Source organism: Ceratotherium simum, chromosome 11 (genome assembly GCF_057802395.1).
Source record: "Ceratotherium simum simum isolate JZ-2026a chromosome 11, ASM5780239v1, whole genome shotgun sequence".
Classification (NCBI taxonomy): Eukaryota; Metazoa; Chordata; class Mammalia; order Perissodactyla; family Rhinocerotidae; genus Ceratotherium; species Ceratotherium simum.
Genome location: NC_141910.1, coordinates 7,135,602 through 7,148,839, shown reverse-complemented (window position 1 = coordinate 7,148,839; position 13,238 = coordinate 7,135,602). Strand labels below are relative to the sequence as shown.

General features: G+C 37.8%; 1 protein-coding gene and 1 pseudogene across 8 annotated transcripts in view; one reads left to right on the top strand and one right to left on the bottom strand.

The window, feature by feature from the left end:
• The window catches only part of CTNNA2 (catenin alpha 2), a 1,067,853-nt gene that overhangs the window by 644,356 nt on the left and 410,259 nt on the right, over window positions 1–13,238 (top strand). The window lies entirely within an intron of this gene.
• On the bottom strand, window positions 6,824–7,407 carry LOC101407800 (large ribosomal subunit protein eL21 pseudogene; annotated as a pseudogene).

Genomic DNA, 13,238 nt, shown 5'->3' with positions numbered 1-13,238 from the left:
TTGAGGTCTTTGCTCTTTCAGATTTATAGGAACACGGGAACTTCAGAAAGGGGATTGCTTTCAAATTGATTAAATTCTGGACAATAACATCCATGAGGAGGTGAAAGAAATTAGTATTAATGAGGCTAAATTAGTTAAATAAGTGAAAGCTGAGCTCTGATAAAATATAACACTTTATTATCTAGAGAATATGTCTTTGTTGGATAGATCTAACCTATTCTTAATAAGCCGTAGTGCTCATCTGTCTTCACTTTGTGAGATTACCACTTAATCTAATTTTTTTAACATTGCATTTTTCAATTTTCTATGTGTAAGACTTTGTAACCAATCAAATTAGAATCAAATTTGCAAGTGAAATGCCACAAGACTGAGCAGTATGTTCTCTCCTGAAGTTGAAATATGAAACATCTTTTGTTGCTGAATTCACTAATTTTATGACCCCATCCCAAAGTGCTTGGAAGAGGATTTATGTTGACTATATCCATGAGGCTTATTGCCCATGATGTCATTGTCATTATTATGTTTACTGATTTATTTCTTATATGCCCAACATCAGTTATTTTTTTTCCCTTCAATGAGTGAATCTGTCCTTTAGAGCTACATAGTTCACAAGAAGAGTGATAAACTCTTTAATCTGGACAAGTCAAGGCATCACTACTCTGTTTTTTCAACTGTCTAATCTAGCCATGGGGCTAGCAACTTGGAGAGATGATCCTTGAATTCAATGAGTTAGGACTAAGAGAATTTAAGGAGCTTCATGATTGCCTGCGCCATGAAACATCTTTGTTAATAGGACAATTTAACTGCCATTTCTACAGTCATCTCGATCGCAAACATTTCAAGTAATGCAAATATTCCTGAGTGCAGTAATCTGTTAATAAGTAAGTGGTCATAAACAGCTTCCCAGATTAATATATCAGCAGTAGCTGTTGGCCAATCTTAGGTATCATGGTTGGGTCTTTGGCATCTCAAGTTTGAAATTTGTTTATCCTTGACCCTTCCTGGGGCAACATGCTAGTAAGGATAGTAAAGGGAGGTTGAATGTGGTTAGATGTGGTCCTACTATAGACAGATCCATCAACAAAAAGAGAGAGGGCTAGTGACTCTTGACCAACTTAGACAAAGTGTAACCGAAGTGGGACCAGGGAATAGGTGAGATCTGAACAGGTTGTCTTCACCAGACCTCTCTCCCAGGCACTAGTTCAACTCAGCCTTAGCGTTTCTGACTTCCCCTGGATATATCCAAAAAGCTAAGCTCCTGTCCTGAAGACAATATGAATGCTTTAAGCAATGTGACAATCATTTTGCTATCCCTGACTACCACTGTTTTGGGGGGTAGAGATGCTCCAGAAGAAAATTGAATCAGTACCACTATTTCATTTTGACCTTTGAGAAAGAAATAGAGGGAAGCAACATTTCTTGAGACATGTGCCAGACAGTGTACCAGGTACTTTATGTACAATATCTCACAACACTCTCACAGCCAGCTCTGTTATCCCCTTTCTACACTTGAGAAACAGAGACTCCTAACTGGTATATGATGACCAGCTCAAGTTTATGAGGCTCAGAGGAGTGAAGCCAGAAAGTGAATCCAAGCTATTTAATCCCTAAATCTGTGTCCCTCCCCATTATCATTATGCCTTCCTGCATTGATATCTGTAGTTCATGAAAATTCATCATAGCTAATTCCACTTTGTATGAGAATGGTGTGCATGTGGACACACGTGTTGTGTATAAACCTATGTGTGGACATATTGAGAGTTTTTACCACCTTGGCTTTTCTTCCTGTACATTCCCCAGTGTCCTCTTGGAGAACAGCCATGATACCTGAGGAAATAACAAAGATTTTATTCCCAGAGAAAGAAAAAAAAGAGAGGTATTTCTGTCCCAAGCATGGGTGTATTCAGCATTCACATTTAAGAGTATTTGGGCATGTTTTACCAGAGCCACAAGATTTCTTTTTCTAATTGTAGAAAAGTGTTCAGCAAACATGCCAGGTTCCCTAATATCCCAGCCTGCAGGACCAGTCTTGTGGTCAATGCACATTCATTCTCTTCCTGAGCTTTTTGTAAGAGATGTTTTTGCCGAGTCGTCGTCATTTTTCTACTTGCCAAATTTTCTTTTCTCTGTTAAACGCTAATTAAAGAACGAGCCCAGGACTGCCACCTTTTTGAAGAGAACATGAATCTCCTGCCCTCTCTACATTTTAATGGGCCTAATTTATCCCCATTATCTATTCCCTTCACCACCTAAACTAAGCAAAGAAAATATTCTTATCCCTTTCACCCTTCTCATCACTCTACTGCTTTTTTGCATTTTATTTTCTGTACTTTCAACTGATTCTGCATAACATTGTTTATGTTTACTTTTCATTATCAGCAGGATATGCATTTTACTATAATAGTCTTCTCTTCCCTCTGTTCCTACTTAATCTGCTCTCTATTGCTTCCTTCTCCCTATCTTTAATCCTCTACATGCCTGTGATCAATTGATGGATTAATTAATCAACCAGACATAACTCAGTACCTAACCTGAGACAGAATCCAAGACCTTGAAGCATCATTCCTGGTCTCCAGGAACTCACAGTCTGGAAAGGGAGACCCACAAAAAATCAGACAATTATAATAAAATGCAGTACTGGCAACAATACAGATTAAAAGAAGGTGCTGTGGGAACTCAGAAGAGGGGCTCCCACTCCAGCAGGGGGGCACAGAAGGCTTCCTGGAGAGGCTGACTTCTGGAATGATTGGCCGTCTGATAGGTAGACAAATGGTTTGAATCCCATAGTTCATTTGCATTCATAGCAAACTTGATAATCAGTAATATTGATGTGCCTCGCATCTCCTTTCTACAAATCAGTAATATTTCCATTAAGAAGATGTTATAAGGCACTTTGAAATGCCCATATGAAAAATAGTATGTTAATTAAAATAGAGCAGAGCCCAACTAATTAACCCAGCCATAAACTCTGGAGCAAACATGGCTTCTAAATGACTAAAAGGGGGAAAAAAAAAAGCTGCCTACAAGCCCTGAGCTGATTATATTGGTCTTTAAAGAGTTTTTAAAACCTCTCTCCTTAGAGCTTATCACACCTAATTCTGATGTTCTTGTCTTTCTGACATCTTGGACCACGATCCGATTAGAAATAACCAAACCTAATGGGTCGAGAGTTCCTTGAACGTATCCTCACCCTAGGGAAAAGTGATTCCTAATACCTGAATAATGAAAAAGAAAACAAACAAACCAAAACTATAAAACAAATGAACAAACTCTGTGAAAACCAACAGACCCTGGGTATAAAAATAGCAGTAGATATTTACCTATCTCCATACCTCCTACTGTTGCCCCTGCATGCTAAAGAGCACAGTAGTTGGTGCCAAGCAGATGAAGGTTTATTTAGATTCAAGGAACTTTATTCCAGAAGGTGAAGAAGTTGGATAATTCATGGTAGAAAAATTTCCACAGAAACTAGAACATAATTCTCCACTTAGCAGAAATAAATTTTCATCAGCAGATGACCACACATGTTTAACACTATATATCCCTGTGGGTTGACGCTGGATGCTCACGATTTTCTTTGTTTTTTGTGTTAACTTATTGTCACTCTTGCAGTTTCCCAGAAAGACAAATCTTCACTATTGAGACCATTCTGGGTTCTTTAAGGCACTCCTCAAATAAAAGACGGCCCTGATTGTTTCAAAAGGGAGAATAGTTTCTTGTGTCAGCAGAATTTCCTTACCACTAAAGCAGTTTTTTTGTAACCATCTAAGAAAGCATAAATGCTTATTTAAAAATCCAATGTTCTAACATCTTGAATATGAATAATAGTAGGCACTACCAGTTTTTATAATTGATTCAAGACAATGCATTTAAAACATATTTATGAAGTACTTTGTGTAGATCATCAAGTGGTTTTAGATATAGCCTTTCACATTACAATGAAGTATATTTTGTTCACCTTTCTTGTCATAGTAATCCATTTTAAGTATTTCCTTTTCACAATTACCATAATAATCTGACTCACCATTGCCTTTTCCCATAATTATCAGCATACTCTTCTTAATAATACTGAAATCTATTATTTTTGTGCTCACAGCATTACAGAATGTAGAAATGTAAGGATCTGAAGATCTCCAACCATGTCATTACAGATGAAGATATGGATTCTTCATAATAAAATGTATATTCTTAGAACTTTATTGTGTTCTCAACCCTGATCTAAACTCATTATTGTATGGACCCCAAGGAATCTTTGATTTCATGCATAGCCTTATTGGGAAGAGATATTTACACCCTGGGATTTAGAACAATTAGAAGCCTGTGCGTTAGTATGTGGTAAACAAAATATGTTACTGTTGAACATATAGGGAAGATCCTTGTATTTGTAAAATACTATCATATTGCATTCAATGTTTTTTAATAGAACATGATCAATTTTGAAATTCAAGTGTTTGATAAGCTTCCTTGACGAGGCAACAAAAGCATGCAGTTTTGCATGGTGAAGAGAAAGAAGAGGCATCTGTATATGGTGAGGGGCAGGGAGAGAAGCAAGCACCTTTTAAGTCCAGATTTTATCGTCTGTGTTACCTGTATCTTGTACTTATTCTGATTTTGGTTGTCCCTCCCTCCCCCACATCTCCCATCCCGAGATGGTGTTTTTCAATGCTCTTAAAAGTCTATCACATTTACTTGATAGGATTTTCCTCTGAAAACATTAGAATTGATGGCCAATTTGCTTTTTATTAATCAGTAAAGGCTTTACTTGGTCGTGATTGATTATTTCTAAATGTGGTGTTTATTCTTTCTTTGCCATCTTATACAGAAGCTAGTCTGTGGAAAGGCTGGAGCTTCCTCCATAAGTGTTTTCCTTGGTAACCACTGATAAACAATCAGAAGAGGCCCTGTCAGCATCTGAAGGCTCCTGTGTTGTGGATTGGGAATTTGAAGATCTGATTCTTGCTCCATCATGTAACATATCTATCAGGAGACTTTGCTAAGCCACTTACTGTTTCTGAGGCTCAGTTTCATCACTTATTAAGTGAAGGATTTTTTCTTTATTTTGCACAGGACTATTTCTGAAATAGTCATGGGACATCAATGGGGAATATTTTAATATGTATGTATTTTTAATTTACTAAAATAGGTTTACATTATTCATTCTTTTATTGAGCAAATATTTATTAGAGATTTATTTTATACTATATCTATATGAAGGGAAGGAGGTGGAATGGGGGAGGGATTCCCGATAGAGGGAAATGCAAATGAGGATAGCTATTTCCAGAGAAGCAGGGCCCTTGGCCTCCCTGCTAAGAAGTTTGGAATTTACGCTGAAGGCAATAGGGAGATCAGATTTTATATGCTTTAAGAATCCAGCTGAGACCACGTGTAAAATGGAGTAGAGAAAGGTTAAATGGAGGCAAAGAAGTGTGGGGTAGGATACTTTGCAGTAATTCAGGGAAGAGATGGTGAGTGTGTGAACTAGGGCTTTGGCATTAGAGATGAGGAGGCACGGAGATGTATGAGGAATAACTAAGGTGTAGAATCGGCATGCGTTGCCACATGATGTGGGAGGTGAAGAAGCCAGGAAGAGATGCTAATTTCAGTCTGGAACAAGTTGGGTTTGAGGGCACACTGGCAGAATGAACAGTTTATGTAATTGTTTGGAGCGTGGGAGAGGATTTAGGGATGCAGTTATAGATCTGGGACTCAACAACACACCATATATCAATAAGGTTCTTTGAGCCACTGGATTGATGAGACTCCCCAAGGAGAGAAAAGAAGAAAGTAGAGAATAGAAGTCTGAGGAGCAGCAGAATTTAGGGAGCAAATAAGAAAGGAGCCCAAGAAGGAAACTGAGAAAGAATAGTCAGCAGCTGAGAGGAGAACAAGGAGGGTGGAGTCACAGGAAAAAAGAAATGGTCAGCAACAGCATGTGGAGAGAGATCAGATAAAATAGAACTGAAATCATCCAGTGATTTGTGGATCTGGATGAGTAGCTGTAGCGGGAAAGAAGTCAGATGTGTTTCCAGAAAATGTCTATTGCTTAAAGCAAGGTCCATCCCTGTGCAGGGGTGATCTGCCAAATCTTCTGAATTGGCTTTATTTACAGAAGGATTACACCTCTACACGGGTCAACCATCCATTCCTTTCTCTGCCAAAATCATTATTACCTCTAATCTCCTTTAATTTTTTTTTTTTTTTTTTGAAATAAGAGTGTTGAAAATTAACCTAATAAGTCCCATTTGGTCTTGCACAACTGTTAAGTTTTATAGATGGATGGATGGTTGGATGGTTGGATGGATGGGTGGATAGATAGATAGATAGATAGATAGATAGATAGATAGATAGATAGACAGATAGATAGATGGACTGACAGTCGTTACCAAAATGTTTGAGGGGGGAAAACTTCAGCTACTCCCCACAATACTGCTAACAATTATAATGAAAGCAATTCTCAGGACAAATATATTGATGAATTCTGTTTCCTAGTAAGGACTCTAAACAATACCGTGCAAGAAAGGTTCACTTGAGGTAAGCATGACAGTTTTCAAGAGGTGGGATTGTTACTTTATAGAAGTCATCAGGCAAGCAGAAATTCTGCATCCCAATCTCTGATCACAGAAGCATCTAGGGTTCAAGCCTCAGGTGCCATTCCTAAAGATCCAGGCCTCAGGCCTAGCTATATGTTTTGTTGTTCCTACAATTGTGAGCAGCATCTGTAAAATATGTTAGCCAATCTGCAATGTTGAACACCAATATTTTCACCAATGAATGATCTGTCTTGTTAATTAACAGGCTAGCAATTTCCCCAATGAAAGCCCATTTCTTTTTTTTTTTTTTTTTTTTTTTTTTTTACAGTACAGGAGTCTTTTATTTTTTTTCACCTATCATGCCATGAATTCATAGGGAATGGGTTCCAGCAGCTCAGGCTCCTTTCCATTGGTTCTCACGAAGTGTGCTTCTCTGGGTGGAGCAGGCTGGCGCTTCAGCTGAACCCAAGTACCCTTCTCTTTGGCTTCCTTCTTTTTCTGATCATTTTCCTTCACTCGTTTCAGGAAGCTAGCTCGGCTCTTAGAGGGCTTAATATGCTCAAAACGTACATTAATTCTCTTGGCAAGAATCTTGCCCTTAACTTGCTTGTTTACAACAATGCCAACAGCATGCTGGGTGACATTGTACACTCTTCCAGTTTTGCCATGGTAACATTTGTGGGGCATTCCTTTTTGAACAGTGCCCATTCCCTTGATGTCTACAATATCACCTTTCTTGTAGATTCGCATATATGTGGCCACAGGAATAACTCCACGTTTTCTAAAAGGCCTAGAGAACATATAGCGGGTGCCTCTCCTCTTTCCCTTTGTGTTGGTCATTTTGGCAAATTACTGGAAGATGGCGGTTCCGGCTGAAAAGAAACTGAAAGCCCATTTCTAATATTTATCATATGAAGCCTTGATTTTGGCTGAATATGGCCAGAAGAAATATTTACAGTGGCCACTTTTGATGTGTGACTTTCAGTTGGGAATGTGCATGACCACCCCTGGGTGGTTGGATTCCTGATTAAGGCAACAGACTCCTCCTTGAATGGGGCTTAAACCAAAGAGCACACACAATCTCACTATCTTTGCTGAAGGGAATTTTAAAGTAAATGACAAACATCATGAGACATCATCATGAAACACCAACAATATCTTTATGATGAATGAAAATATCATTCAGAAACAATATCTGTTTAACTGAACACTAGTTTTTTGGGGTTGTTTTATTCTGCCTACAATTTTGTAGAATCTCCTGTAGAGCCCATATTCAGATTTCATTCTCATATGAACCTTTTTGTCAGAGCCCACTCAACAATAAAAACACAGTGTGATTGTCAAATTGCCTGTAGTATACCATCGAAATATTTCACTTCTATGATTGCACAAAGAGAAATGTTCTAATGCTCTGGTATACCTGCAAATTATTTTAATCAGTTAGAGTTTCCTCAGCTAACAACCTGGGTAAAGCTGTACATTGTAAGGAAAAACACTGAAAAATCAGAATGCTAGGATAAACATTTAATATTTATGCCTTTATTGTTTTTCTGATTACAAAAATATTAGTATACATACTAACAGTATATACACACTATGAAGTTAAAACATTTACAGAAAAATGTAATCCAGAAAATGAATATCCCCAGTAAACTTAGCTGCAGAGATAACTGTTGTTAACTGCTTGGTGTGGTTTTGGCAGAATTTTTCCTGTGTAAGAGTAAATATATGTAAATAAATATTTTTTAAATAAGACCCTAACCACATATTTTGTTTTACAATTTTTTAAACAGTATGTCCTGGACATACTGGACATATATCTCCACATCAGCAAGTAGAGATCATTTTTAAAATAACTACAGAGTTTTCCATTTCCAAAGTCAAATTAAAGCCATCCTCTTCATTGCTATTCTGAGCACACTCTGTGGCAAGCAGAGCAGCTTAAATAATAAGGAAAATAAGAAGAAGAAGAAGAAGAAGAATGAAAATGAAAACCTTCATAGACGACGTAGAAGAAACATTTCTTCCCAGAGCTTAACCTGAGCTGTTCACACTTCTTAGTCACCCTGCACAATGATAATGACCCAGATAAACAATTTCTATGTGATTTTTTAAGCAAACACAACAGGGCTGGTTGTTGTACACATTGCCAAGAAAGCAAAGCTTAAATCACTGCCTTCAGGTGCCTACTTTATGGTGGTCTCCAAACCTGTAACTTTGTTCTCATCTTTAGGATACCAATGTCTTAGGGACCAGGGACACCTTAGGTAAAGTCCCAGCTTTGCCACTCATTACCTTTGTAACTGTATGCAAATTATTTAACCTCCCTGAGCTTCACTTTTGTCATTTGTAATATGGGCGAATGCCTGCCTCACGGAGATTAAATGAAGCACTAAAATAAAAGACCTTGCCCGATGTCTGACCCCTAGCAGGTTTCAAGAATTGTTACTTCCTTACTTCCCAAATCCAAACCTGCTCTGAGGAAGACATAATGACTCTTCTTATTTTAGGCACTGAATACCAATTTCACACTCTTCCCACTAAAGTTGTAATTCCCATTTTTTTAAAACTATGGAATACTTTTTTGTTGTTTCTTTTATTTGTTTTTCCCCAAAATGAAATACAGATCCTAAGCTATATGCAGAGAAGAGCAGAGCTGCTGTGGTTGAAGTGCGAAAAATGGCGGGAGCTAGCTCCCTTGACCTCTAACACACTTGAGGCGCCCTGCAGAGCACAGCACTCCCCAGAACACAGTTTGAAAACCTCTGCACAGCCATCATGCTTCTCAGAGAACTGTTGCAAAAGGATCTCGTTTATTAATAAGGACATATAAGGAGTTAGGAACCCATTATGACTTATCTTCTCAAAGGGTTTTTATTTGCCCTATAATGACTCAATTCAGAAGAAAATGTTTTAACTATGGATATTCACACGTGACACCAATTTGCTAGAGGTCATGTCTTTTTTCTAGTTTTGGGGTAGAGTTGGAAGGGTGGTGAGGTTGAGGCATTGAATGCTTCCCAATATCTCTCTTTTCACTGACTGTGGAAAACCCTCTCTCTTGCCTACCTATCTGTCTGGCTCTACCCATAGAAAAGTGAACTGCTTTTGGCTTCAGAAGGAAAGAAGAAAAGAAAAAGGCTGCAGGTTTCTACCTGTGCCCTTCTTATCGGAAGAGTCTAAGTGGGCTCAATCAACAAGGGGAGACAGCTCTCACAGTACCTCGAGGTGGGCAGGCCTTCAGGACATCCTGGGTTAATTGACAGCAGTTTGGGGATTAACACAAAGACCAGAGAGTCTCTTTTTAAAGGGGTTGCCTAGGAGCACACATCATTTATGAACCAAGGTGTGAAAAGGTGAGTAGATAGGCAGTACAACAAAGTAGTGGAGAGCAAGAACTCGGGAATCAGAAGAGCTTGGAACTGAACTCTGATACGATTAGCTCTGTGACCTTGAGCATATTCCTTACCGTTTATTAGGCTCAGTTCTCTGGACTATAAAATGAGAATAGTAACAGTATTTACTCACAAGGTTGTTGTAAGATTTAAAAGACGTAATGCACACAAAGCCCTTAGCCCAGAGCCTGACACATAGTAAGGACTGAATAAATATAGGGATTAGTATTCACTTTGGCTTCCTTATGCATTCAACTTTCTCTCTATTTGACAAGGTGAAAATATGTTTAAGAGTACTTAATGTCATTGAATTAATACATAGTTTCTTTAATGCTTGGAATCATCTGAGGTATAGGATAATACTTAGTAGGAGAACTATTTAATTGTATCATTTAGTAATGGATGATTACACACATTAAAACCTCAATTTAATATTATGTAGAATCATATGCTAAGGATCCACAACCAGAAATATAATCACCTAGTATACTGCATTTAGGTTACTTGGCTATGGTGGTAATTAATAGTGGAGATAGTGAAATCCTTTTTCAGGAGCTAATAAAAATATAACCAGATTGAACCTTGACTGATTTACAAAGCAACCTGAAACATTGTCTTCTGCTACAGTATAATTTTGACCATCCATCCTCTGCAATGCCATCTTTGCAATAATTCTGTGCAATAAACTTGGTTCAATACCCCACTGTATCCCCAGGATTCTGCACAGTGAGAAAGGATTTAGCTATATCTATTTAATGCAACCAAATTATTGAGAACCTACTGTGTTTGAGGCATTGTGAGGTATTATTAATGTCTTAATATAAAATATTCCTATGGAATTTAGTAATTTTTAAGGAATTTTTATTTACATTTTACCGTTTGATTCAACCTCAATGAATCCCTATGACTTAGCTGGGCAAGGATCAAAATTTCTGTTTTATGTTACTTTTGTTTTAAGCATGCATCACCTAATGTGAGGTCCAAGATACTAGTCTGAGTCAAACTATTCACCAACCTACCCACCCATGTTCTTGGTAATACCTATTACAGTGAAGAGTCAATATCTATACTTTTTTCGCCTTCACTCATTCTGTATTTGTAATGCCTGGATTTAGAAAAAGGTTTTACTAACAGAAAATATCTGCACATAATATAACAAACATTGTTTATGGCAAAACCTCAATGTTTTAAGTGTCTGTCATCCTAATTCTTATTTCTAGCCCTCTAGTTTCTTAATCAGCACTGTTTTCATTAACCCCCTCCATTTTCTCTCCATTTAATTTAACTACATCAAGATAGGTTTCTCTATGCAACTTTATTTTTAATTACTCTGTGTTTTATATCATCTGTTTACATTTTTATGATATAACAGATGTATGTTTATACCTTGCCTCACAGTACATTAAGTTGAAACCAAAAAAAAAACCCAAAAAACAACCAAGAAACAAAAGAAAAACAGCTTCCAAAATTGCATCAATTTAATGTCTTGCCTTTGTTTCGACTGCAGTAATGCTGTGGTACATGCTACAGTCCTTCTTGTAAAAATAGTTGTAAAACTTGACCATTTAAATAAATTCCTTTGCCCTCTTCTTTTAGTGTCAAGATACTAAGGCATCAGTCAATGCCAGCACCAGGAAAAAAAATTCGCCATGTTCCTGCCTCCCCAGCCTCCTGGACTCATGTTAAATATTTCTGACACATTCAAGTCTACCACAGAGACTCACAAATAATATAAGACTTATCAGCTTTCACATGGCCCCCACCATTTTTTTCCTCCTTGAGATGTCACCTAGGGTTCTGGGCACTGCTGTCACACCTTCTGTACCAGTTTCTACCATGTTTGCTGCATCTCTTGGGCCTCTTGCTACTAATTGTTGGAGCCTAACATGTGTGTACTAACGCCCAGCTCTGCATTCTCTCATCGGAAGTTGGAAGAATGGAGAATGCTTTTCCAGTCTTTTAGGGTTACACTCTTTCCATATGAGTATCTAAATAGTGGGACCTTAATAGATTTGTTAGCAACAGCATCTCTTTATGTTTTTGTAAAAGCCCACCAAGTGCATGAAACTGTCAATCAAGTTCATGGAGTCTGAAAGCTCACCAAGTGTAGAATTGCTGTTATTTTTTAAGGACTAAGGCTTTCTTACTGGACCAAGGTGGTCTGCCCAAAGTTCTGCTCTCAGAAGGCGTTGTCTCTGAGGAATCTTTCTCCAGGTCCTTTTGCAAAAAGACTGCTGTAGGACCTTCCTCCATCACTCCATCAGAAATGCCCAGATATGACTGAGTTCCACCAACTTTGACCTAAGTTGAGATGCCTTCACTGCAAGAAATCAGAAGAATATCCTTTGTTTCGGGTTATTACAGCCTAGTAGGGGAAATAACAGGTACATAAGTGATTGCAACACAAGACAGATAACAAATGCTGTAGGTGAATTGGAGATGTATGTCATCAAAGGTGGCAAAGATTATGGCCATCTTGGAGGATCAAAGGGATTATCACGGAGAAGGTGGCAGGCAAAATGGACTTTAAAAGATGGGTAAAATTTAGATATATGTAGATATTAAGAGATGAACATCTCTGTTAAAGAGAATAGCGTTGGCAAAAAGTTATGTTTGAATGTTTTTCTGGGTCCTGAAGGGAGAGAGATCCAAGAAAAGTTGATTACTTAAGTGGGAGGTACATACTGGAAGGTCCTCAATGTCTGCCTAGCAAGTTTGAACTGTATTCTATAGGCCTGTGTTTTTTTAAGCATTTTTTAAAACCTCTGCCCCTTTTATTAAAAGTAAAATAAATAAATAAATACATCCCCCATTTTTAATACAATTTAATATCAGGACTATCTTACTTGTAAGGTTGAGTCTTCTCATGGAATGTTTTTCAGACCAGCATGACAGCATTTCCAGATGCAAGCCTTCCTCTCTTGCCTCTCCTCTCACAGAAGGAGTACTTAGGGATACAAAGGCCCCTTGATGCCTTGGCTCCCCCAAACAACCATAACCTAAGTAACATTAGTGGCTTTGTTATGCCAATCTGCATCAGTCTTCCCGCAAAGATCCCCAAATGAAAAATCTAAGTTAAAACTGTGAGCTTGCTATGCAAATGTTGTTTTAGGACAAATTACTTGAACTTCCCCACTTCCACCCCTCTAACTCAACTGGTATGTATAACCCCTATAGGGAAAAATCTCAGGCTTAAAAAAAAAAAACCCTTGATGGCTTCAAAAATAGAATTATGCTGTATTTCATTAAATCTAAGGGGACATCAATTGTAAGATGCTCTATTTTTTATGGTTGTGAAGGAAAACTAAAATAT